Source organism: Zalophus californianus, chromosome 1 (assembly GCF_009762305.2).
Source record: "Zalophus californianus isolate mZalCal1 chromosome 1, mZalCal1.pri.v2, whole genome shotgun sequence".
Lineage (NCBI taxonomy): Eukaryota > Metazoa > Chordata > Mammalia > Carnivora > Otariidae > Zalophus > Zalophus californianus.
Window position 1 is genome coordinate 55,316,028 of NC_045595.1, and position 25,875 is coordinate 55,341,902.

At 52.9% G+C, this 25,875-nt stretch overlaps 1 protein-coding gene across 1 annotated transcript in view; it reads right to left on the reverse strand.

Annotated features, from left to right (window-relative positions):
• The window catches only part of SLC6A6 (solute carrier family 6 member 6), an 82,794-nt gene that overhangs the window by 45,523 nt on the left and 11,396 nt on the right, over positions 1-25,875 (reverse strand). Inside the window, exon 2 of the mRNA XM_027587412.2 lies at positions 24,832-24,869. The gene's annotated coding sequence lies outside the window, so the exon portion shown is untranslated. The remainder of the gene's footprint in view (positions 1-24,831; positions 24,870-25,875) is intronic.

Sequence of the window (25,875 nt, forward strand, 5' to 3'; positions counted from 1 at the left end):
TCCTAGTGAAGATGTTTTTCAGGGAATGACCCCTGAACCTCCTCACCAAGAGGGTCGGTTCCGCCCTTTCAGGCTCTCCTTGGATCTCGGGGCTGCAAGGCACTTCACAAGGTCAGACAGGAGGAGGGGGGAGGTGGCCGGCTTCTGCCCATACAGGCAGCTGGGAATGGCGAAGGTTCTTCCCCACCAGGACACCAGGAGCCAGGGTCTGCTTCCCTGTGGCTACCCTGAGAGTCCTTGGCTCTGCCCTCTGGGCCCCGAAACCAACCGGCCAGGCTGGCGCTCAGAGAACCTTGCGGAAGCGCGGGGATGGGGGTAGCAAGTTCCATGAGACCCTCTGCTCTGGCCTCTGGTTTCCCACGAGGGGAGACCTCCAGCCCCCTCTCCACTCAGGACCCCATCTTCCCAACGCCTGTGGCTGAGCTGGGATGTGGGATGGGACTTGAATGGGGCAGAACTGGGGCCTGTCACGCATCTGGCATTATGGGGGTGTCCCTGCTCCTCATCCCAAGGGCATCCAGGGATGGGTTCTTCTGTTACATCACCTGTCTCATCCATGGCTGCCACAAAACAAGCCCATGCGCCCTTCAAGAACACACAGCCAGCAGCCCTACCTGTGGCTCCCTCCCTGCCAGGTCATGGCCCATGGCCTCACCCAAGACTCACTCACTCATGCCTTGATGAGGCCAGATCCAGAAGCAAGCATCCCACCTCCCTCTCAAGGGACTTATTCCAAGCCGCTCCGGGGTGTCTGACCAGCCCCATGCCTGCATAAGCCCACTGCAGAAAGCCCCTTGGCTTCTGCCTCCTGTACATTCCTGGCATCCACCCACATCTCTCCGTCGCCATGGCAACCACCACCGTCGGGGCCCTGACAGCTATTGCCCGGGCATCCACGGCAGCCTCCTCCCAGGTCTCCCTGCTGCTACACTGTACCAACCCCCCCACAAACTGTTCTCAGCACAGCAGCTGGGGGCAACATCTAGAGCATAATCAGTCCAGAATGCACCCCCCACCCCCAACCTTCCATCACTCCTGGAAGAAAACACAAACTTCTCACTGCAGCCTCGCCCCCATCTCCCCATTCTCCCCTCTCCTTGGGACACTGGTTCCACAGAACTGCTTTTGTCCATCCCACGCCTCAGGCTCAGGCTCCCTAACAGAGCTGCTCCCCGAGCCCTCCGGTGGCAGCCTGACCCCTGCAGGAATTAGAGTGTGAGCCCTGGCAGAGAAGTTGACGGCCACTTCCCAGCTGGGTGTCCTCAAGCAAGTCACTCAAACTCTCTGATCCTTAGTGTCCTCATTTGTAAAATGGGGCTAATCATGCCCACCTCATGGGGATGACGTAAGGACTGAATGGTGGGGGGGCGGGTGTGTGTAGAATGCATGGAAAGTACTTAGAACAGTATTTGGAAAGTAGCAAGTACTCCTTAAATAGTAGCTGCTGTATTACAGTTGTCACTGCCATAATTACCGGGTCCCACCTTGACCTTGGGGTATATAAGGCCTTAGTTCTACTCAGGGTGACACCAGCAAGGCCCAGGGAGGCCAAGCGACACTCCTGAGGTCATACAGCTGATAGTAACAGTAACTGTAATGTGCCCGAACCTTCAGCTCTGACCTACCCCCTCTGTCAGCCCGGCTCCACCTCAGACACCGCCTTCCCTGGAGTACTGCCATCCATCTCCACGGACTCATGATGAGGCCCACCGATTCCCACCTGTCACCCCGCAGCAGCCCCCCACCCCCACCCGGTGCAGTAAGCACTTAGGAACAAGCCCCCCCAGGCGCTCCAGCAGCCAAGAACTGTTTTCCTTGGCGCCAGGCCCAGGGCTATTTTGTAGCGACCGTGATACATAATTCCCCATTTTAAGAGCTTCCTCTTTGGTTATTACAGTGAGAAGTGATTAGAATCAGCATCAGAATCAGCTCTGATACAGAGGCTCCAGGATGAAGCCTCCCTCCTTGGCCAGCTGAAGTTCTCCTTGTCTCTCTGCTCCAGGGGTCACGGCCAGAACTGGCTGTGCCTGAAGACCGACCTGCAGATCACCTGGTCAGCTTTGGCACGTCCGTGGACAGATCCAACCTGGTGCCGACAACGCATGCCAACAATGCCAAGGATTTATCAGAAGTTCCTTGGTTTCTCCCCAATTTACAAATACCTGATTTTTTGGTATTTAGTTTGTGCTTAGCTGTCAGTAAATAGTGTTCTATTTACTCCCCAAACAGCCTTATTGTGGAAGGGATTTTTAGTACTGTTTTACCGATGAAGGAAGTTGAAGCTCAAGCAGGGAAGTGAGCGGCCTGCCTGAGGCTAGGCACCCAGGAAGACTGAAGTCAGAACTCCCATCTTGATCTGCCCAGTGCCTAGGGCACCAGAGCAAAGTTTAGAAAGGAGGAGGCCTCTGTGCTGTTTGCAGATGGGGCTGCTAAGGCCAGAGGGAAAAGGAATGCAGAGGTAGAGCAGGGTAGGGCTAGGGCCTGGATATCCTGCCCACATTCCACGCCCTCCCAACCCCCCTGGCCCCAGGTGCCCACACACCAGCCAGCTGGATCTTGAATCAAGTTACAGACCCTGCTGTGGCTGCCTCCCCCAGCATCTGCCACCTCAGTCCAAGGCTGTGGGGAAACCAAGCCCTTGCCTCTTTTTCCTGGATGAGCTGCCCGGAAGCTGGGACATTTTCACCCTCCCCTGCAGAACTTGAACCTTCTCAAGTAAAAACAATCAGCTTCCCACAAGAATCTCTTTGGAAAAGAATGATTTAAATCTCTCATTGTCACTGACTTATCCACTCACGAGCTTCTACAAGGTTTCTAAATTAAGAAGGCAGGTACTTCACTGTTTCCTCTTTCGAATACCTCCCATCCCAAAAGTACTTAGCACACAGTCAGCCTCTAAGATTCATCTCTGGGCCTCACTGGACAGTTAGTGTTTCTCAGCAAACCTCTGGGGGCTAGGTAAGTGGCTCCTAGAATCCCAGGGGAGCTCTGGATGACCCACCTATTTTACAGCTGGGGATACCGGAGGCCTGGACCACACTGTCCTGTTGGGCTCTCTACGGAATCAAGCATTCCAGAGCAGGGCTTTAGCCTCTCCTTTCCTCATTTCTCTGCCCACTCCAGAGCCAGAGTTCTGGGCTCACTGACGTCACGACCCAGCTGTGTGACCCGGAGCAAGTAGCAACCTCTCTGTACCTCATTGGTTAAAAGAACTCACCTCACAGGGATTAAATAGGACGATGCCTGTAAAATGTCCAGCACAGGGCCTGGTACATACAAAGTGATTAACAAATATTAGCTATTATTGAAGAAAATAGCTGACCACCTTGGAATTTTATTAACACTGGGTGGCAGGCATCATATCCTCAGTGTTTTAAAAAGAAGAAAAAAGCAAGCTGCCTCTAAGCGATGACCACAGGCACGTTTATTTAGCACGGTGCTAAGTGCTTTGCAAGCATTTTCTTAGTTAACCCCCTCTCTGGGAGCCATTACCGTCCCTGTTTTGCTGACAAGGCCTGGAGAGGTGAAGTCACTTGTCCAGAATCACACAGCAAGTAAAAGGCCGCTGGAGCTTCAGATGGCTCCCAGGTCTGGTTTGGCCTCAATCCCATGTTCTCAAGCACTCGGCAGTTTTGGATCACCTGCTTTAGCAAGTTGACAAAGTGACAATCAGGCCTGGTGCTTTTAAGTCAGCTTCAAGCAGCTGGACTGGACACATTGGAGAAGGAGGTGATGGTGGACAGGGAAGTGAGGAGCCACAGGACACAGGTGACAGGGGCCCAGGGCCCTAGGGGCGGGCTGGGCAAGCTGATGAAGTGGCATCGATAGGACTCATGGCACCCCGGACCAGAGGCTTCCTCCAGCAGCCATGGAGAGCCTCCCAGACTTCTCTGACAGATCCAAAGGAGCTCCTTCCAGCACTGTGTCCACAAACTCCAGGCAAGGGACAGGTTCAGTGAGTAGGAGGGCTGGGATCGATTAGTAATGTCTGCCAAGGGCATGCTCCTTAGGTACCAGCCTGGCCCTAGGAAGCATTTAAAAAATTAAGCACAAAAATAAATAAATAAGCACCAAAACCCACCCAACCAACCAAACAAAAACATGAGGTGTGGTGAGAGCACTATTTTACCCTGGGCCTTAAGGGTAGCTGTTTTTGAAGAGAAAGTAGAAAGGAATCAAAGAAACGTTTTTTGTCTTTTTCATAAAATTAGGTATACCTTTAAAAGATTTAATCATTGGCTTGAATCATGTGGTCTGTATCCTTCTGTCTTGTTTATCTGTTTGTATCTCAGGATCACTCATGCCTGAAAATCTCAACGGCCTTCAAGGGCCTGGCAGGAGAAAGACAGGGTACAGTGGGGAAGCCTCAGGGAGGAGGAGGGTCTGTGGCAAACAGGAGTCCGGGTTCCAGCCACGGGTGGCTCTCCCCAGCTCCCATTGCCTTACCTACATTTTCTAATTTCTAAAACACTGCGTGGCCCAAACACAAACTGTCGGCCTTGTTTGGGCACACCATTACCCCAGGTCACCCAAGGTGGCCACAGCAAAGGGCAGGGCAGGTTTGCCTGGAGATGCTGACCAGCCCAGCCTCACAGGCCCAACGGCTGGCCCCATTGAGGTCATCCAGGAAGTCTGGCATTGTTTTGCCCGGAACAAAGCCGAACAATGAGCAGCCACATTCTGATCCTAGTGAAAGTGAATTCTGTTTGGGGAATTGTTTTTCGCATGACATCTCTGGGGACAGGGCTTGTGATCCACATGGGGTTCAGTGTCTGTGGGCAAGGTCTTCCCCTCCCCTGATCTAACTGCAAACCCCCCACCCCACAAAAACTTAGGTGTACCTCAGAGACCCCTCGTTTCTGCTGAGAGCACCTTGCCTGGAATATGACCGGCCCTCAACCCACGTCCAGTGTCGACTTCTTCCCAAGCCTCACAGAGCCTCCCCCTTCACAGCTCAGGGTACTAAAGCTTGGAGAAGGGGAAGGTCTGGCCCAGATGACACAGCCACAAGGCAGTGGGTCAGGATTTGCACCCAAACCCTGCCTCCATGTCCCCAGAAGGAAGGTATCCTCTGGACAGGGACCTACCAGAACGAGTCCTACTTCTCAGTCTGTGGTTTACAGAGGAAAAAGTGGGTGAAAGTGAACAGGTTTTGCATAGAACTGGCCTCTGGGACAACACTCGTGGCAGGCAGGATGTGGGCCCAATGTACTGCCACCTTATGCTCTTGTCACAAAAACATTTACAGGTAAAAGGTCTTGGGGACTGGGTCCAAATATTTTTCTTATCTTGGAGGTGGCAGGCTCTGACCCAAAGCCCAGAGAACCACAGGCAGTCAACAGAGATGAAACAAAAAAGAAGACATGCAAATGGCGAGGGGGTGGGGAGGAAGAAGGCTCCAGGCTAGGCCGGGGGAGGGGCCGGGTGAAGAGGCCCCCCGCGGGGGCGGGGGGGGTGAAGGCAAGCAGGGCACCCACTATGCACAACACAGAGGCGCCCCGGGCAGGGCACCGGCCAAGCAGGCCAATGAGTCATGGCAAAGGGCAATGGACTAGGGGCCAAAAGGCTGGGCCTAGTTCCGGTTCCACTGGGTCACGTGGGCCAAGTACTGCCCCTTTGCACCTCGGATGTCCAGGGTCAAAAACAGAGCAAGGGCAGCTCTGGCAAGCAGGGACTACTGAATAAACACTTCCTGAGAAGCTACCCTACTAGGTGCCAGGAACTGGTCTAGGACCCGGGGGCAGGGAGGTGAGCCCCCAGGAGCTGATGTTCCAGAAGGGGAGGTAAATATTTACAAGATAGGACCAGCATGCAGAACACAACCAAGTGGGATGAGATGTAGGTGACAGGGACCCAGGAGCCAGTGAGGCCCCTCTGAGGAGGTAAAGTTTCACTGCGGGGGCAGGCCTGGCCCTGGGCAACAATTTATTTATTCTTCTCAGCAGCCTGGATGAAGGAAGGAGGCCCAGAGAAGGGAAGCCACTTGCCCAAAGCCACACAGCTGGGATCTGAGCCCAGGCAATGGGCTTCAGGGTCCGTGCTTTCAACCACACTGAAACTGAGGTCTGTGTGGCAAACAACTGGGGGAATGGTGTTCTCAGGGCAGGGAATGGTGTGTACCAAAAGGGCCACACTGGCCCCGGTAAAGGAACAGAGAGAAGGCCAGTGTGGGACAGAGAACAAAGGCAAACAGGGCATGGGGTGACCTAGAGAGGAGGCCAGGTCTGGAGGCCAGGGTTAAAAGCTGGATTTAGCCAGAGGCTAGTGGGAGCCCCTGGAGAGTTTCGTGCTCAGTGAGGACTCCACCATATGGCTCCAGCCCCTGATTTTTCCTGACTGTCTGGCCAACTTCTCCCTTCCACCCTGGAGGGGGATTCGAGGGCCCATGGCAGGCTTTTCCCTGTAAGCTGTTGCTAATGGGGATTCTCCGGTGGGGGCCTGGGAAACCCGAGTCCTTATCCCGGACACCCCAGAGCCACCCAGCCCCCTCGTCATGTGCTGAGCAAGTACCTGCAGGACTGGCTGAAGGAAGCCGCTGTTCTTTATAAAGAGGGATCAGCCAAGGATGGGTGGCGGGACCTCCTTCCCCTTGGCCAAGGGCCACACCACCAGTGCCACAGAGAAGAAAACACCCTTGGGGCGCCTGGGTGGCTCAGTTGTTAAGCGTCTGCCTTCGGCTCAGGTTATGATCCCAGGGTCCTGGGATCGAGCCCCGCATCGGGCTCCCTGCTCAGCGGGAAGTCTGCTTCTCCCTCTCCCACTCCCCCTGCTTGTGTTCCCTCTCTCGCTGTGTCTGTCAAATAAATAAACAAAATCTTTTAAAAAAAAAGAAAGAAAATACCCTTGTGTACTGAGTCTGGACCCTCACCTCTCCATAGGTGAAGTCCATGGGTTTGGGAAGAACAGGGTCAGCCTCTGACCCTAACCTGGGGGAGTGGGTCAGGCACTTACTCACCTGGGGGAGTGGGCAGGAAAAGCCCCAACTGTCCCATGGTAACTGAGCACCTACTACCCTGCTGGCGCAGGGCCACTGCAGGGGGATTCAAAGTCACCTTCCTGTCCTCAAGGGGCTAATGTCCAGAGGCAGAGGGGAGGGGCTCGTTTTGTCAAAGTAGCCCAAAAATTATTCTACAAGTTCAGATGCATCTGGTCAAGGGCGAATGAGAGGAGCTTCAAGGAGCAGGCTCCCCGACACCCTCCCGGCTGGGTCCCACGGCCTGGCTGGGCCTGGATTCCCGGAGGACGCAAGAATTCAGGAACATTCTGGCCTCATGGATTCTGTCTGAGCGGGCTCAGCCCTCAAATGCCACTTAGGGAGATTTCCAGCATACGCCATCACAACTAAGCTTAGCTAAAGGAGAGGAAGTAGGGAGAGAGGGGAGGGCTGCCATGATGTCTAAGGGGGGTGCTCAGGGGCCTGTGTTGGTGCACAGGGCAGTGAGTCAGCAGGCAACGGTCTCCTGGCACTGAGTCACCAGCCACAGCCTGTCACTCTCCTCCTGTCGGCTTCCTCACCACCCCAGCCCTCAGCCTGGTTGGGCCGGAAGTGGGGGTGGGGTAGGGTCTACCATGGTCCTGAGGCAGGCTCTGTAGAACCCAGGATTATTTCTGGAGGTCACAAAAAAAGAGACCTATGAGAAAAAAGAAAAGTTCAGTTTCCATTTCCTCAGACTTCCCCTTTGAAGCCACTCTCCTCTTATTGGTGGTGAAAAGCAAACAGGGCGGCCCCTCCCTAGCTCTATAGAAACTGGAGAGAGATAGGCCCTCAGTGACAAGGCCAGCTAAGGGCACGCCTTTGGCCCAACACCCACTCAGAGCCAGTCACCTCCAACTCTGTCACCAGGGCTCTGCCAGAAGTCACATCTCCATGGAAACAGCCAAAGCACTCTTTGCTAAACGGCCTGGGGAAGTCACCTCTCTCAGCCTCAGTATTACCGTCTGTAAGATGGGCATAATCTCCCATCTACAGTGCGTGAAGGCTCCTCGCTCATTAAATGTATGTAAACAAGGTCCCTGTTATGGTTCCTCTTTTAAACATGTCTCTCCTCAATGAGGAAGGACCTTCTTCGTTCCTAGCTACCTCACCCTCACTTAGAAGATTAGCTCAAGGGGAGTTTGGTGCCTGTGGAACAAAGCAGCTTGGGATTTAGCAAGACTCAGTGGTGGTGATCAAATAGCAATGTCTGCTGCCGGCGCCCCCTTTCAGAGCAAAGGGGCTTGTTGCCTGGAATTTCCTCCATTTATCTGGAAGTCAAGTCTCAGGTGTCCTCCACCATCCGAAGCCCACCTGAGACCCCCAGGGGCTACCAAACCACACACACCCCAGGCTTTCTCACGCCTCCATGCCTTGGCTCATTCTGTCCCCCTTGCCTGGCACACTGTTCCCCAAGTAATACACAGGCAATCCTCAAGCGATCCCCTAGGACAATGGCCCTGAGGACTCCCCAGTGCCTTCCTTGGGCTCCGTGGGTCACACCACCTCTGTCCCCATGCTCACCAGCCCATACTGTAATTGTGGGCCAGCTTCCTGACACCCAGTAGAAGGCCCAGCACTATTAATATTCATCAAACAGAAGCTTTAGGGCTCACAACCCTGGAGACACTCAACATCGGGGTAAACGTGTGCTACCTCAGAGCTGCGAGGGCCCCTCAGCTCGGCGCATAGAGCAAGGACAGCAGCAGATGCTAGGACTGGGCAGGGCAGCCGACAGAGTAAGGGTAAGCCAGACATCCCCTCCGGACAGGGGCTGTGTCCCCGGCAACTGAGCACAGTTACCCCCAATGGTCAAAACTCTACAAAGCTTTGCCCTCTTTTGATAGATGAGCCCTAAATCTTCAGGAAATCACTTTTCATGAAACAACATGTTCCCTGAGCATGTTCCAAAACGGACTTTGAACTGAATGCTCCTCGGTCTCCTAAAGGTTTGCCAGGTACTGCTGGAGGCTCCTCGTGGATCCTGCACAAAAATTGCAAGGCACAAAGTGGGGACCTAAGGGTATTGGCACATGCAAATGCAAGCCCACTTTCTAGATGAGCAAACTGAGGCCCTGGACCCATAGCAGATGAACAAGAGCCACCAGCCTCTTTCACAGCTGGGCCATCAGCGCTGAAGGAACCTTGTTTCAGAGGGAAAAGTGAGGTGGGAGGGAGGTGATGGAGGGCGGGATGCTCCCAGCACCCCCGACCCAGTGGGACACAGTGGGCGCCGGAGGCTGAAAGTAAAGCTCCTATTCCCAACCTGGCTGGACCCGTCGGGTTGGTGGATAGTGGTGCGGCGGCAGGGGCAACTCTCAGGCTACAAGATGATGCCTAATAGCAGCTACTGCTCAGTTAGATGAAAATTCAGCATTAAAATCCATACCGGGGGTGGGGTGGGCTCGAGGGAAGGATGACATTTCTACATTGTGCAGACCATCTCCCAGGGCAACCCCCAGACGGCCTCCACCTCCCTTCACCTTCCACTGTAATTCCACCCCCGGCCTGGTCGTGTTCACCATGAGCACGGTGCCTCCATGTGGCCAGTCATCCATGCGGTGACACAAAATGAGGCTACCTCAACCATTGGAAACTCCCTAGAGGCATGCCCCCTAGCCCAGCCAAGCTTGTTTCTAGCCCATCCCGCTGCCCACCATGTCGCCTTCAGCTCAAGAACTATTGGTGGCTCCCAGCTGCTTGGAGAATCATCTCTCTATTTCCTCACCTGGAATCCAAAGCTCATGGTACTTGACACTGTCGCTGGCCCCAATCTCTGCCACCCTACCTCTCCTCCGGTCCTGCCTGAGTCTTGGGACCTCCTTGTTTTTTCCATCATTATCCCGTTCCATGCTGTGTTTTGTGGGTTCCCTTCTGTTTAGGAGGATCCCACCCACCTTTAAGACCTGGCCCAAGTGTCACCCCTCCAGAAAGCCCTTCCTGCCCACCCCATTTTTCCCCCTTCTCTCCTCCTGTGGCCTGTGTCACCTCACCATTCACTAGGTGCAGGGCTCTTGCTCAGACTTCAACCCTGGACAGAGCTCAGAGTTCTCCTTGAGACAGCTCAGTTTCTTCATCTGTAAAGTGGTCCCCATAATCTGTGAAACCATTCCTTGCCAAAGTCTCTGGGCCAAGCTGGTGGAAGACCACAGGTTGCCTGAGCATTGGCATTGCCTGGGATTCTGGCTGAAAATCCAAATGCTTGGATCCGCCCCGGACCTCCTGACTCTGAATCTTCAAGGTTATTAAACCAACCCCACCCCCCCTCAAGTGACTCTTAGAATCAGGTGAGGTTGGGAAGAGTGGTGCTAATGAACTGGGAGAAGCTTGGTAACATGTAAAACAAAATCAGCCAGTTAAAGAGACTATTATGGGCTGACGATAATGCACATGGGCATGCATAGCTGTGTGCACACACTGTCCGCATAGGCCCACAGATGATGGTCCTGCCAGACTGGGAGCAGGTGGGGGCTGGGCCCGGCTGGGGTCCATTTCGGCCAGCCCCAGTGAGTCCGGGGACGACCCCAGAACCATGTGCCCAGCCTTGACAGTTTGCCAGAGGCTCCCCATTCCCTCTTGCCACTGCTCCTTATAGTAGCCCACTTTACAGGTAAGAAAACCAAGGCTCAGAGAGGAAACAGGACTTGGCCAAAGTTACCCAGAAAGCAAGTGACAGAATTTGAACCTGGGACAAAGCAATACTCCCTCTATCCGCTTGCTAAAGTTAAAAGGAGTTTGAGAAATCAAGGATGGGGCCGGCAGGTGGATTACCTTGGGCTTCTGGGGCAGGGAGTTGAGTGGGGTATGTGATCCTGGGGGAACAAGCATCAGAGACCATCCCACCTGGCCCGGGGGCAAAATCCAGCACAGCAGACCTCAGGCAGCATCTCCAAAAAGACACAAAGTACAGGGCATATCGCCTGGGACTTGGGCGTCCTCAGCTGTCACCCCTGCACGGGGGGGCGGGGGGGGGCACTTTTTCCCTAAAGTGGAGGCAGCAGGTGGGGCCTTCCCAAAAGGAGAAGCACCTGTCCCTAAAATGCCAACTCCCCAAACTCAAGGAACAATAGCAGGAAAGGACCCAGGAGGGCCAGGTGAGGCCTCAGCTCTGCCAGTGACCACTGCTTGACCAAGGCAGCACCCGGCCTTCCCTGGGCTGTGGTTTCGGCCAGCTGACCAGCAGACCTTAACAGCTCGTGAGTGCAGGATCCCAACCATCCCTCCCACACACAGGGGCACACAGGTGTACACACACACAGGCTCTACACATCCGTGCACGCACACACGTCTCTGCAAAGGCAACCTCTCCAACAGAAGAAAATATACACCATAAATACACCTGTGTGTACCTCAGTTTCCTCAAACACAGAATGACGATAGCAATAGTACCTACTTCTTAGGGTTGTTGCGAGATGAAATGAGCTAATAGGCACAGGCCACTTAGTACTTGAACAAAGTGTGAGCTATCAGGACGATGACCCTGAGACCGGCGACAGCCTGGACTCACAGCCAAGGCCCTGCTGGGCACCTTCCATATCCCCTCACAGAGCCAGGATCGGGGTTCGAAAGCAGGTCAGCCAGTTCCGAGATGTGGGGCATCCCCCTAACACTCCTGCCTCCTCCCAGCTGCCCCTGCCCTTCTACCCAGCCTCCACTCCTCTTCCACTGTGCGTGGAACCAGGGGACCCTCCCAGGATACCTGCTGACTATGGGGCGATGTAGGTCCTGGAGGCTGGGGGCTCCATGGGGATCCGAGCATGGATGTGGGCCCTCCTGTCACCTCCTCTACCTCGCCTCGGAGTAGGGTTGGGAGAACAGCTCAGGCAGCTGCCCCCAGTCGGGCAGCCAGACCAGGGCTTGCGGCTCCCCAGACCAGGTGTCAATGCCCCATGGGCAGCGGTGCCTGCCAAGCTGGGGAGGCAGGAGTTACAGGGCGTGGGGCCTGGCCTTGAGAGCCAAGTTTGTGCCACAGACACTGGGAAGCGGGCTGCAGAGCGGCCCCGACAACCCGTGGTGGAAGAGCAGACCAGCTCCTCGGAGCAGAGTGACCGAGCAGCTTCCCCTCCTTCCTTGCGCAGCTATGAAGAAAACTTTTGGGAGAAGAAGCGGCTTGGTGGTGTCCCCCAGATTGGCTGCAGCTATAGAAATCAGATTCTGGGACCCCTCAACTCCCAGCAGCCTCAAAACTCCAAAGGTCCTAGCTGGAGGTCCCTGGGTGCCCAAGACCCCTCAACTGGCCATCAACGAATGACAGATCAGCCCTGGACCCCCAGTGCCCAGGGTTTAGAGATAAGCAGACTGAGGCTTGAAAAGAGGAGGGGGCTTTCCAGGAAGCCCCGAGTTGGGCCCTGCTGTGGGACTCTGGGCAGCCTACTGTGCCTGTTCCCTCATCCGTAAACTGTGGCCGAGGACGGCACCAGCCCCTCAGGGCGCAGGGGTGATCACGTGAGTCGATGCAGATAAACCACCCAGTACCCAGCCAGGCGCACAGACGGGTCCTGCTAAGACATCGCGGTGTGAGGGCGAACATGATTCCTGTTGGAGCCACTCCCAGGGAACTGCCTGCTAGTAGGAAGGCAAGACAATAGCAGTTATGGTTAAGAAGTTTGCCAGCCCCAGGGTGGGCTACTCCAGTCTTCAACCCCAATTTGTTCTGTGGACGTGTACTAGCTCAGGAAATTCGACACCGTCATTGGGTCTAATGTGCCCATTTTACTGGTGGGGAAATTGAGGCCTAGGTGCAAAAGCTTCTGTCTCCAGTGTTTCAACTGGGGTTCTAGGCCTCCAGTTCCCCTGCCTGCTCCTACTATTTGGATGCCTAGGACCAGCTAAACTCCTTACTTATTTGGGGAGCTCCTTGCCAGGCCCAGGATACGCAGAGCACTAATCCCACAGAGGTCTTTGACCCCAAGGGAATGCCCTCCCTGTTTACCCGGTACCTCCGGTCAGCTCAGGGGCTGAGAGGCTCTATCAAGTGAGGATCTGGACGGAGGCGGTGGGTAAACAGAGGGTCCCACTGGTGGTCTGGGGTGGGCGGCTTGGGTAGAGTTCTTGGCAAGGGGAACCACGGCCCACTCCAAGCTGGACATCCCTGGGAAAGACCTTGTTCCCACCAGGTCTCGGGCCGGCCCACTCAGATCAGAGCAGTGAAGGGCTCCCACATTTGCTCTCTGCTCCCTCCCTCCTGAGTGGACTCCCTAGACACTGTTTCCTAGGTAACTGCAGCTGTTGGGGACTCCCTAAGCTTGAATCACAGAAGGCTGCCCAGTAAGTTTCTGTAAGGGGACCGAGGCTCTGTGAGCAGATAGGAACACAGGTGGACATGCAAACATGACTTAACCCAGACATTGGGAAACTGGGTACATCAGAAGCCCTCGAGAGTATAAAAGATGCCCAGCACCTTGGCTACGGCCCTCAGAATATCCGCTCATGAGGTCACAATGCCCCTTCCAACACAGCTCAAGTGCCCCGAGACGGCGTACTCCAGAAAAACGCCAGTGATTAGGAATGTCCCTTAGCCAGGGGACGTTCTTTGGTCATAGAATTTACTGTCTCTATATGTCATTGCCTGGGAGGCCCTGGGCGTTCACAGCTTAGTGCATTTTTGCAGGCCATTTCGGGCCCCAGAATGCACATCCCTGCTCTTCTCCATTCTCAAATGAGACCTCCTCCAAGAAGCCTTCCCTGACCATCCCCTGTCCATCTCCTAGCAGAACGAATTGCTTATTCCTCGGCTGTAGTCCTAGTTTCTTCCTCCCGCGGTCAGAGGATGCTCTGGGGCAGTGGGTGGGCCTCCCCTCTAGAGGCGGCAAATGGGGAGGACCCCAGTGTATCATCGTCTTAGCAACCTTTTGTTCCAATTCCAACTGTTCTTACATCCTGGAAACAAAAATAGTTGCAGCTAACATTATGTGCCTGGCACTCTGTTGGGCATTTGATATAATTCTAGCTCGTAGTAATTTTTAAAATCATGCTATTTTTCTTATTCCGTTTTAAATCACTTTTCACTGATTATGGCCGCTTGCTTTTCTCCTATAATCAGTCCAAAGGGTAATGAGACTTTATGACTTTTCAGAGACTCTCACAGAACAAAAAAAACCACACTCCAAATGCCTTAAAAGTATGGAAAGTGCTCCAAACTGCATAGCCGGTTCCAGAGAGGAATACCAGCTCCCTGGGTGGAGTGACTGTGCGTGCCCAGCTCAGTGCCTGTCACTTGGGTGCAGAATTTTTACCTGGTCCTTACCAACCATCCTATGAGATGAGAAATCTTACCCCATCTGAGGCTCAGAGGGGTTGAGTGACTTGACCAAAGTTGCACAGCCAGGAAGAGGCAGGGTTCCAGAATCCTGGGTCCCCCACCACTGGGCTCTGGGGCATCTCCTGGCTCTGGCCTTTGACGCCAGGAAGTCCCCCTCTTCACTTGACACAGGAAGAAACTGAGGCCAGCAGTAGGTACGGGTGTCATTGTGCACAATAACCAGCTAGGATTGGAATCCAGGTCTCTTGAGCAGGCCCAGATGGCAGGTCCTGGGTCAGCCTCAACTACACAACAGCAGGAACAAAAAATCCACCTCTGCAGAGGCTTTGTGCTACAGGCTTTGCAAGGACCTTCCCGTTTCATGATGTATACCTGCTGGGATTACTAAATACCGGCCCCTCAGGCTAGGAAGAACTGTTAACCATTTCACTTCGGGCTACCTAGAGCAATTAGGTGGCTAATAAGGAATTGGTGAAGGGAAGGGACTGAGCCCCGGGCGCATCCCCACCCCCACCTCCTCTGAGCTTGCTCTCACCCTGATCCTCCCGCACTGTCCCATCCTCTGCAGCAGCCTGGGGACTTAATCAGCTTATTCACCCTTTAGATAGCCTGGCCGATCAGAAAAAGTCTCCTTTTACTCCTTGGAGACAAGGATACCTGAGATTTAGGCCACAACTATAAATAGTCGAGAAATCTGTCCTTTTAGATTGACTCATTTATTGATTTGGTCAGTTGGTTCCCACTGACCCCCAGATGGTGGAATTCCACGTAATTCCTCCCCAGTATTGTCCGTGGAGAGGAGTGGCCCTCCTGGCCTCTCCAGCTTTGTTCTCTGAATTCCCCGATGGGCACTACCCCCTGCGAGACCCTGTTCCCCAAATCCCCTTTGCCGGGTTCCACTTTTGCCTCTGCTGCATCACCTTAAAAGGTTTTGGTTGGAAGCTGACTCTGTCACTTGTCTGCTGCTGCAAGCAGTGACCCCAGGAATGTCAATTCCCCCTTGGGGCCTCAGTTGCATCATCTGTAAAATGGGCCATCTCGAATTCCACAAGGGAAGGCAGGGGCAAGCGCTTTAATACATGAGTGGATTTGCTCTCAGGAGAAATGCCCATGCGGTTCATTTTGTGTGGTTAAATCAACAACAACACTGACTGGGGGGCAGAAACAAGCACCCAGAGCTCTTCTGTCCCCTGGGGAAAATAGCAGATAAACAGTTCCTCCATCCGGTGTTCTGTGACACACGAACGGCTTAGGCTGCTGGCACTGCCACCCCCTCCCAAGGCATTTCGCCTGCTCCCCAAACCATGTGAGTCATCAAAACTAGGTGAGACACCTCGGTAGAGTGGGTTTCCTCCTGGCACCTCTGGCAGTGCCTGCAATGCTCCCGCAAGCCTGTTTGGGTGAGGGCCGGGCTGGGCTCTTCTTCTTCCCAAATAGAAGCCAGGTGTCAAAATAACTAAACAACAGTCACCACCTTTAAGGGGGCCACCTGGCAGCATTAACTAAGGACTTCAGGTTCCAGTCTGGCTCCCCAAAGTGAATCAAGACCCCAGCACTCAGCAGGGCATTCGGGGTCACCAGCCAAGACCTCCCTTCCAGCTCCTCTTCTGGCCCCCCTGCCCCAGAGCGAGACAGGGCAGCCCAGCCATGCCTCTGACAGCATCGGGAACTCCCTGCTTTCCCTTTTCAGGGACGCTTCCCTCTACCAGTAAATGCCCTTCCTGGTTTGTGTCTGTCTGCCTGGACTGCTTTCGTCTTTCAAGGCCTCTGGGGAAGTTTTGTGAACTTTGTGTGCCCAAAGCATCTTCAAGAGACCCCACTGCTGATGCACAGCCGACTTGTCTTCGGGCTAACCGAGCTATTCCAGGAGGGACAGAGAGAGGCTCAACTCTGGGTCCCCAGGGCGTGGCCGGGGCCTGGGCCACAAGAAAAGTCCACAAGTCTCTGATGACTGCACGAACAGACTTTCAATTCTCGGTTTTCAGATGCTTACAGGTTTTCCCCAAACTTCCCCAGATAGCAAAGTTTCTAGCCTGGGTCTTTCCCCACTCAGCAAGGCCTGGAAGGGGTTTGAAAATATATGCACTCCTCAAATGAACCATAAAGGCCAAAGGGAAAATAAAAGGTCTAACCCCCATGACCTTCCGGAGTTGGGAGCTACTGTATCTATGAGAAGGTGGATGTGAACACAGTCTGCTGGGGTCATCACTCCACCACGTCACAACAAACCATCACACTGCATGCCTTAAGCTCACACAGTGATGTATGCCTTTCGTTTCTCAGTTAAGACAGGGGAAAAAGCTCACACTAAATTGTAATGTAATTCGTATGTTCACCTACGTCTCACTTACTAGATTGTACGATTCTAAAAAATTGACATTGTGTCCTTTATGTTTGTATCACTAGCACCTGTCATCATGTTTATGAATATGAAATAAAATTAATTTCTTTAAAGAGCTGGGGGTGGCCCCTTCTCCCCAGAAGCACGCAGCAGGCCCAGCCCTCAGCCATGAAACTTTGAGGCCTGGCCACATGGGGATCAGCTGACCCAGACAAGGCCAGAGATGGGGATGGGAATCAGTACCTCGAAGCAGCCCCTGTCCCCAGGGGCCTTCCAGAGCTGCGGCTTTAGATTGTTTCTTTTAGGAGGAAGAGTTTACTCCATGTCTGGACTTTTTAATGTGACTACACCATCCCTGAGAGCACTTTAATACGGCCATTATTAATAAAACACATTAATAAGAAATATTTGTACCAAGCTTTTTAATATACCAAACTGCTCTCTCTTACTTGCTTAAACCAGTTAGCCTGGTGGGCATCATGGACCTCCCTTTACAAATGGGGCCACTGGAGCCCAGGCAGGAGATGGCACTGGCCAGCGGTCACACGGCCAGGAGGCGGCAGAGACTCTTCTCTCAACAGCACCAGGACAAAGAGGGTGGTTAGGGGAGGAGTGGGGGCCATATGTCTTACGGTGATGTGTGACCTTGGGCATGTCAGTGCCCTTCTCTGAGCCTCAGAACGCTCCTCGTGAGGAAGGATGGAGAGGGGGGAGGCAGACAGGCTCATGTTCCCAGATTCTTCCCTCCTCCACCATGAGACAAGCCCTGGCCTCCTGGTCATACACACTGACTGCATGCATTTGGGGCGGTGGGGGGTCGGGGGGCTGGTTCTGGTTCCACTTTGCAACCGAACAACGGTTTGTGTGATCAGCTATGTCGTCTCCCCCTTCCGGTCTTGTTCCTCACTCTATCCCCACTGCCCAGCACTGTGCCTGGGGTACAGCAGGTGTTCCACAAGTACTCAGCACGTGAGTGAATGGACACATGAATGCTGAGTAAATGCGTCAATTCATTTGGTGTGAGCTCCTTACAGGACAGGGGATCTGGAGGGAATAATCCAGAGGAGCAGCAGGGCCCCACTGGGCAGCTCCCCCATGAAAGAAGGGCAGGGCAGGGAGCCTGGGCCCAGAAGCACACCCATCCTGTCTCCTGGTCTGTGTGGCCGTGGCAGTAGTGGGGGGCACCTCCCTGAGCCCGGCTTCTTCACCCATGAGGCAGAGAACATCAGAACTTTGTCACAGGACCATCTCATGGCAGGGATGCGGATACAACCATCAAGTTCTCAGGCGTCATAGGTGCTCAGTAAGCATCTCCAGGTCAAAATCAGACCTCGTATTAAGTCAACTAGTCTGACCCTTCTGGTTGCCTGGAGGAGGACACAGATGCCCAAGGTGGCAACACCTCAGGGACTCACAGCGAGGAGGGCCAGGGCTGGGACAAGCACTGTGGCAACTAGTTCGTGGGGACGTCTGTGACCTCAAACAGTGGTATGACCCAGCGTGCGGGCATGACCCCCCGGGGCAGCTGGATAAATGAGGTTGCGGAGGTAAGCTTGTCGGATGTACTCATACTGCGAAGGACATACTTAACTAAAAACATGACTCAGTTTATCTAATTTAACTGGACGCCCTGTGTTTCATCTAGCAACCTTATTCAGAGTGTCTAGAGGGATCCCTGTTATACACACACACACACACACACACACACACACACACACACACACCGCATCCTGCACAAAATATGACACCCAGGACATAAGAGGCATCAAAGACTCTGGGCTCCTGGTCTGAAAACTTCAACCTGAGTACAAATTAAAGATCCTGAGACTTCGGAGTCACGCTATCCCACAGGCATGCTCCGTTGCTTCTTCCCACTCAGAGGAAGCTGCTTGCCTGGTACCTTCACAGACCTTTTGGGGTCCTCTCATCTCCTCCCTGTTTCCATAGTTTTTGCAGAGCAGGTGTCTACTCCCAAGGACTTCCAGTAGTCCTCACCTCATCGAGGCCCCCAACGCCGCTTCCACCCATCCTGCTCCCCTGACAGACATTGCTAATCGATCGTGGCATCCTTCCCACAGATCAGGAGCCAGCCTTAGAGTCCTTATCAAAACATGGTCTCTCTCTCTCTCTGGGCCTCTGTAACTTAATGGACAAGAGAAAGCTCTCATGTTGGCGGTTGGGGGGGGGGCGGGGCAGGCAGGCTGCCCAGAGAAGACTAGGAAGGAATCAGACAGAAGGTCAGAGCACCACTTGACTTGAAAACATAAATGAGAACCATGTCCCCCTCACTGTGGCAGGAGGGAGGGAGGGAGCCATGGGCCCTTCACAACTTGGCAGTCCTGACGGGACCTTCAGAGCAAGAGCTCAGGGGTGATGACAGGAACAAAGGTGGGGGAATTTGGGGGTGAGAGAAGCCCTGTGCAAGGTAATGCAGGAGCCGACTCAGGCTGGGGATGAGGGGCAGAGGAACCAGTGACTCAAAACTGCCTCCTGCTACTCGTTAAGGATGAAGGCCAAAGGTTTAGGGGTGAGAATCCATTATGGGAAGCCGAGGTGTCCAAGTATATAGCCCCACAGAGGGTGTGTGGGCCACCAGGCTGCCAAGCACACAATAGACCCTGCAAGGCATGTGCACTTATGTCTGCTTTATAGAGAACACCCAGCCCAGAGAGGGAGACCATCACAGCAGGCACTGGCTCCTAAATGGCAGAGCTGAGATTCAAGTCCAAAGCTGTCACCCCAGGAGCTCCTCTGGGGAAATGATTCCAGACCCTTGTTTTTACGCATGAGGAAAATGAGGGCCCAGAAAAGGAAAATGACTCGCCCAAGGTCCCCCCAGCAAATTGGTGGGGAAGTGGGTAGATAAAGGTGGTGCCGTGGGGGACCCTTTGGGCAGCTGGGTCTGAATACTGACCCAGGGCACCCTCCTTCAGGGGTGCCCCAGGGAGCCAACCCCTCCAAATCCAGAGGTATCTCTAGCCTTAGGATCCAAGAGCCTCCTGGTTTGGGGAGCGTGGGTTTCTGGACTTACTATCTGCCAGCTGAGAACAGACTAACAGATGGGAATACCTCCCCTAAACCCTTCTCAGGTTTCACCTCAGCAGGCAGCTCTGGTCTTTGAAATGCCCTGCCAGTTTCTGAAAACAACAACAACAACAACAACAACAAACTGCGATATTGTGACTTATAATCAATATAAATATGTATTTGGTCTTAGGCGATGAGAGGCGCGGCTGGGTGGCTCAGTTGGTCAAGCGTCTGCCTTTGGCTCAGGTCATGATCCTGGAGTCTTGGGATGGAGCCCCGGGTCCGGCTCCCTGCTGCAAGGGGGACCTGCTTCTCCCTCTGCCCTCTCCCCCATACTCACTCTCTCCCGTGCGGTCTCTCTCTCAAAAAAAAAAAAAAAAAAAAAATTTCCTAAGTGATGAGAGTGGACGAGAGTGAGAAAGGTGTCTTTTGTTATGTTAACGAGGGACTTTTAGAAGGGCACCTAAGGCTAGGGGCTGGTTGCTAGGAGAAGCAACTGTGTGATTAGAAGGTTGGAACTTGCAGTCCCACCCCCTGACCTCCAGGGAAAGGAGGGGGGCTGGAGATGGAGTTCAATCGCCAAAGGCCAATGATTTAATCAATGGTGCTTAAAGTAATGAAGCCTCCATAAAAATTTAAATGAGAGCTTCCAGACTGGTGAACACACGGAGATTGGGGGAGAGGGGCGCCTGGAGAGGAGGATATGGGAGCTCCACGCCCCTTCCCCATCCCTTGCCCTGTGCATCTCTTCCAGGCTGTTCTTGAGTTACGGCCTTTACTAACAGACCACTAATCTAGTCAATAAAATGTTTCTCTGAGTTCTGTGAGCTGCTCTGGCAAATTAATCAAACCCAAGGAGGAGGTCGTGGGAACCTCTGATTTCTAGCCAGTCTGCCAAAAGCACAGGGGATGATCTGATGCGTACAACAGGCGTCAGAAGTGAGGTGGGAGTAGGGGGTCGGCCTTGGAGGGCTGAATCATTAACCTGCAGATGCAGGTAAATAGTGTCAGGAGTGAGTTACAAGGTAGGATATCCAGCTAGCGCTGGAGAATCTCTTGGTGGTGTCGGGGGCTGGGGGGCACCCCACATGTTAGAACTGTAACCTCTCTCCTTGAAAAAAACCCCTGTCTGCCCACTGTTGGGGCTAGGCAAGACAGGAAAATAAACCAAGGAATCTTCTCTTCACTGAAGGCCCAAGTTTTCCCACCACAGGTGAGGCCAGAAGAGGCGGTTCCCGCTTGCCCTGGTCGTCCAGAGGCCCCAGCTTCCAGCAGCTGCGGCGTGGTACAGACGACTAGCCAAAGGCATGGACTAAAGCCCAGGTTCCCTGTCCTGACACATGGCTGACCTCGGGTTGGCCGCTGCCCTCTTGAGCCTCAAATTTCTCACCTGTTACACAGGGACAGTAATAACTTCGCTATAAAATAACGCAAGTATTACAGATGGAAAACCTCTCTGAGAACTGCGAAGGGCTGCACGTGCTATTATTGTCTGTATGTTCAGACTACCGTGATAGAGGTGTTAAAAGTAATCCTAACCGCCCCAGTAAGAATAGCAATCACAACTAGCACGTACTGGGTAGGGGCTGTGTGCCAGCCACTGTGCGAAGAACTTTCATAGTTCTTCTTCTCTGATCGTCCCACTGGAGAGGAGGGAGTCTACATCATGTCTATTTTGACAGAAGACCCGAGGGCCCAGAGAGGTTACGTGACCTGCCCTGGGTCACACAGCAAAGTAGAGGCCAAATGCCATTGACCCCTGGACTCACTGGACAGCTGAGTTGAGGTCTTAACCTCTCCTCTCTCTAAAGGGTAGACGTATCAACCTCCGAGTCTGGTTCGGTATTCATAACACATCTTGTTTACGGACTTTTGATTTTCTTTCCCAAAAGAGGAAGGCTGGCAGACCAGCTGCTGCTTCTTTGGGATGGGTTGTTTTAAATCCACTGCTCCCCAAGCCCTGAAGGCAGGGGCTCCCCAAGGAAGTGGCTGGCTTCACTACCTCTTGAGGCCTGCAGGCTGTCACTGATGATCCTCAGAGGCTTCAGTTAGGGCAATTCCTGAGGGTCAGTGATTTGGCAGCAGGTGCCTGGCACCTTAAAAATGCACACCCCCTTTAGGCTAGCAATTCCAATTGTCTGGACCAGACCACTGTGTAAAGATGCCCACTCAGGGATGTTCACTGCATTTGGTTTTACAAGATGAAAAAGTTCTGGAGATCGGTTGCACGACAACGTGAATATACTTAACACTCCTATACTATAGACCTAAAAATGGTCGAGATGTTTAATTTTATGTTATGTATATTTTACAATTAAAAATAGAAAGAAAAAGATGTTCACAGCAGAGTGGTTTACATGAAAGAGAAACTACCAATGGCCAATCTCTCATCGCTAGAGGATTAATTAAATAAATGATGGTTTACCCAAACAAATCAAAACTAATTAAGAAGGGAAGGGCAGGGGTCAGCAAACTTCAACCCCTGGACCAAATCTAGCAGGTTTTTTTTTTTTTTTTAAGATTATTTATTTATTTATTTGACAGAGAGACAGCGAGAGAGGGAACACAAGCAGGGGGAGCGGAAGAGGGAGAAGCAGGCTTCCTGCTGAGCAGGGAGCCGGGGCTCGACTCCAGGACCCGAGCCGAAGGCAGACGCTTAACCGACTGAGCCACCCAGGTGCCCCTAGCAGGTTGTTTTTGTAACTGAAGTTTTAAAGGCATAAAACGACACCCACTCATTTGCATTCTGTGCTACAACACAGGGCCAGGGAGCCCTTTCAGAAAGCATAAGCCAAAAGGGCCACGTGGAGGAAGCTTCATATGGGCCTGAGAGCAAACCCACTTCTCAGCCTCCAGGGCATCCTCTGTGAAATGGGCTCCCACCAAGTGTGGATGGATCAGCAAACCTCTGAGGAGAGAACAGCAGCTGGCTTCTATCTGTGTATTGCCTCTAAAGCCACCAACCCAGATGGGGGCTGGGAGCCTTGCACAAGACTTTATCTGGAAACAGAACTCATACTCCAGCTTTGCAGCAGCGGGCATCTGGCTGCCTGGGCTGCCCCAGGCTACTCATTAACAAGCACAAGGCCTTGGGAATGGGTCTGCCTAGGAGTCTACTCCCAGCCTGGGGTGAGGGAGAGCAGTGCTGGATGGTGTGGGCACCAGGGTCAGAACAGGTGGGGTTCAAATCCTTCCTTGCAGTGTGACCCTGGGGGGAGTCAATTCACCTCTCTGCGCCTCAGTTTCCCCATCTGTACAATGGAGATAATATCAGTGGCTAACTCCTAGGGCTACTTTGAGGACTGCATGAGTCTGTAAAGTACCTAGCAGTACCTGATACACAGTAAGTGCTCAAGGTACTGTACCTGTAATTTTTACAAAAAGAACAGCAGCGCCCACATCCTAAGACTGTTGTGGGCTAAAATGCGCCACTATACATTAAACCTCTCCGTGCCGATTCGAGCATGATATTAAAGAGTTTAAAAAGTGTTCGTGATTATTCTTACTGACATTTGTGACCAGTACGGCAACGACTCTGGAGGCTGACATGGACTAGAACAACTCTATGCCCACTCAGCCAGGGAAGTGTCCTGAGCCACCCGGGGATACGCCTGCCTAATGTCACAACATAAAGAACCAGAGGTCTCCATGGGGTCACAGGGCCTGGGGGGGCGGGGCTTGATCACAGGGATGGGGTCAGGTCCACCATGGGTAGCAGTGGGCCAGGGTCTTCAGGGCCTTTCTCTTAGTCCTGGCTTCCTAGGTGACCCCAAATCAACCAAACTCCAAGTCCTTGGTTAGGGCACTACCTTCCCTCCTGGGAGAAATTTCTGCCTAAGAAGCCAGGATTTTCACATTCCAGAACAGAGTCCACTAGTGGGTCATGAAATCAACTCAAAGGGTCAGGACTATCACTTTTATAAAAGAAAACAGAATAGAACAGAGCCCTAAAGATGCTGAAGATATGAGTTACCATTTTGTAAGACTGGTTTCACTTTCAAGCCCATGTGGATGTGTGAGCACGGGTGGCATCCTGTCGTGAAATCTATTTCTTACCGAATGTCGTAACAAAAAGACTTTCAAAACCCCAATAATAAGGATGTTTTAGATCAAGGTGAAAAAGTCATCTGCAGAAAAGTCAGGTTCCTGCCCCATTAAACCCCTTTTAAAAACACTGTGATCCTGAACTGGCGAGGGAAAAAAAAGCTTCTGTAAATATGAGACATCAGCAAAATGTCATTAAGGTCTGTAGATTAGATAAGAGAATTGTATCAATGTTAAACGTCCTGGGGTTGATAATTGCATGTGCTTATATAAGAGAATGAATGGCATTGCTCTTACGAAATACATAGTAAGGATTAGGAAGAGTAAAGGGGCATCAGCCTGTAATTTACTCCCTAATGAGTCAGCAAAAAAAAAAAAAAAAAAAGTTTTAATGTGACTATTTTTGTAGCATATATAGAGAGATGAAGCAAATGTAACAAATGTTAACAATGGGAAAATCTCAGTGAAAGGTATACAGGAGTTCACTGTATTCTCCTTTCCACTTTTCTGAAGGTTTTCAATTTTTTAAAAAAGAAAAAGTTTAGGGGTACCTGGGTGGCTCAGTCGGTTGAACGACCGACTCTGGGTTTTGGCTGGGGTGACGATTTCACGGGTGGTGGGATCAGCCGGGAGGGACTCTGCGCTAAGCAGGGAGTCGGCTTAAAGATTCTCTCCCTCTGCCCCTCCCCTCGTGGAGGTGTGTGCGCATGCGCTGACACAGGCACTCGCGCTCTCTCTCAAATGAACAAATCCTTAAAAAAAGACCCAAAAAATAAAAAATAAAAAGTTTAATAACGAGACAACTGGGACAGCAGCCCCAAGTTCTGATGGGAGAATCCTATCTGTGCTGGGAGCCAAGCATCTCACCCTTTTACATGTGTCTGAGCCCAATCCTCAGAAGTAACTCAACGAGGCCCCATCACTGCTCGGTGGCAGAGCCAGGATGGGGTCCAGGCCAGACTCGAAAATCAGTGCTCAGCATTTGTAAGGCTGTCTCCCTGGCACAGGCAGGTGGAGGGGGCCGACCCGAGCCATGAAGCCACCACCCCGAAGTGACATGTGGATGAGGTCCCGGAGCCCTGGGGGTTCTGCTTCCTCCTCCTCGAGCCTGGAGGAGACACTGAGAGCCCAAGGACCCCACATCGGTGAGACGCCAACACCACCGAGAGGTCAAATGCCACTTACGTTTTGGAGGCTCCTCGGCAAGGGCTGTTGTTCTGGACCTAATACAACGAGAGGAGGCAAAGAAGGAAAGAAGACATCTGGTCAGACTGTGACTATACTCGGGACTCGGAGTCTTCTTGCACATGTGACTGCCCGCCTCACGCACACTGGGAGGGGCCAAGTCAGCACCGGGGCGCACACATGCAGACACACACAGACCCACGTGTTCGCGCACACACGCGCGTGCGCACACACACACACACACACACACACACACAGAGGCTACCCACAGCCGCAACTGTAAGCCACTGCCTGACCCCAGAAGCCTGCACCAGAGCAGCCTAGGCATGGGCCCAAGTCTGTGAAAGACTATTCACTGGGAGCTCAGGGACACACCACGGCAAGACAGAGGGGCTGAGGGAGGCCCTGGGGGCCCCAGACTCTTGGAGAAGACGATAACTCATCGACTGGGTAAAGGCTCCAAGAATCACTTTACCAAGGGAATCTGTTGAACTTTGCTGAGTCAAGCAGTCCCCGAATGTGAATGACCCCAGAAGCCTTGGTTTTGTTGGTGTTTTTTTTGTTTGTTTTTTAATAGATCACCTCCTGTTCTTTGGCACTCAGTTTGGGAAAAAAATGCAAGTTGGGGAAGATCACCGCTGTCTCTCATCCACCAGCAGAGCTGTGCTGGAAGGCTCCCCTGGTTTCCTAGAATATAAAAATGCAGAAAACCAGGAAATGGCTCCTTATCAACCAAGATCACACATTTCAATGAACAGGTACATGGACTAGCAGAGCAGAGAAGGGGGTAATGGTGGGAGGGCAGAAAGACGCCTGCAGGGTGGACAAGTGTTTCCTCAATGTACCTGAGGCCCTGCCCTTGGAGCCCCTTCCTCAGACTCAGAAACACGGCCCCAGCAGTCTGCAGAGCTCCCTGTCCCCCAAATCAGACAACCTCATTGCTATGGCAGTGCCCCCACATTCAACGGGCTAACCTAGGTGCCCAATGGTCAAGGCACTGTGGGGTAGGAATATTCAGTCAGTAATTTGTTAAGGGGCACCTGG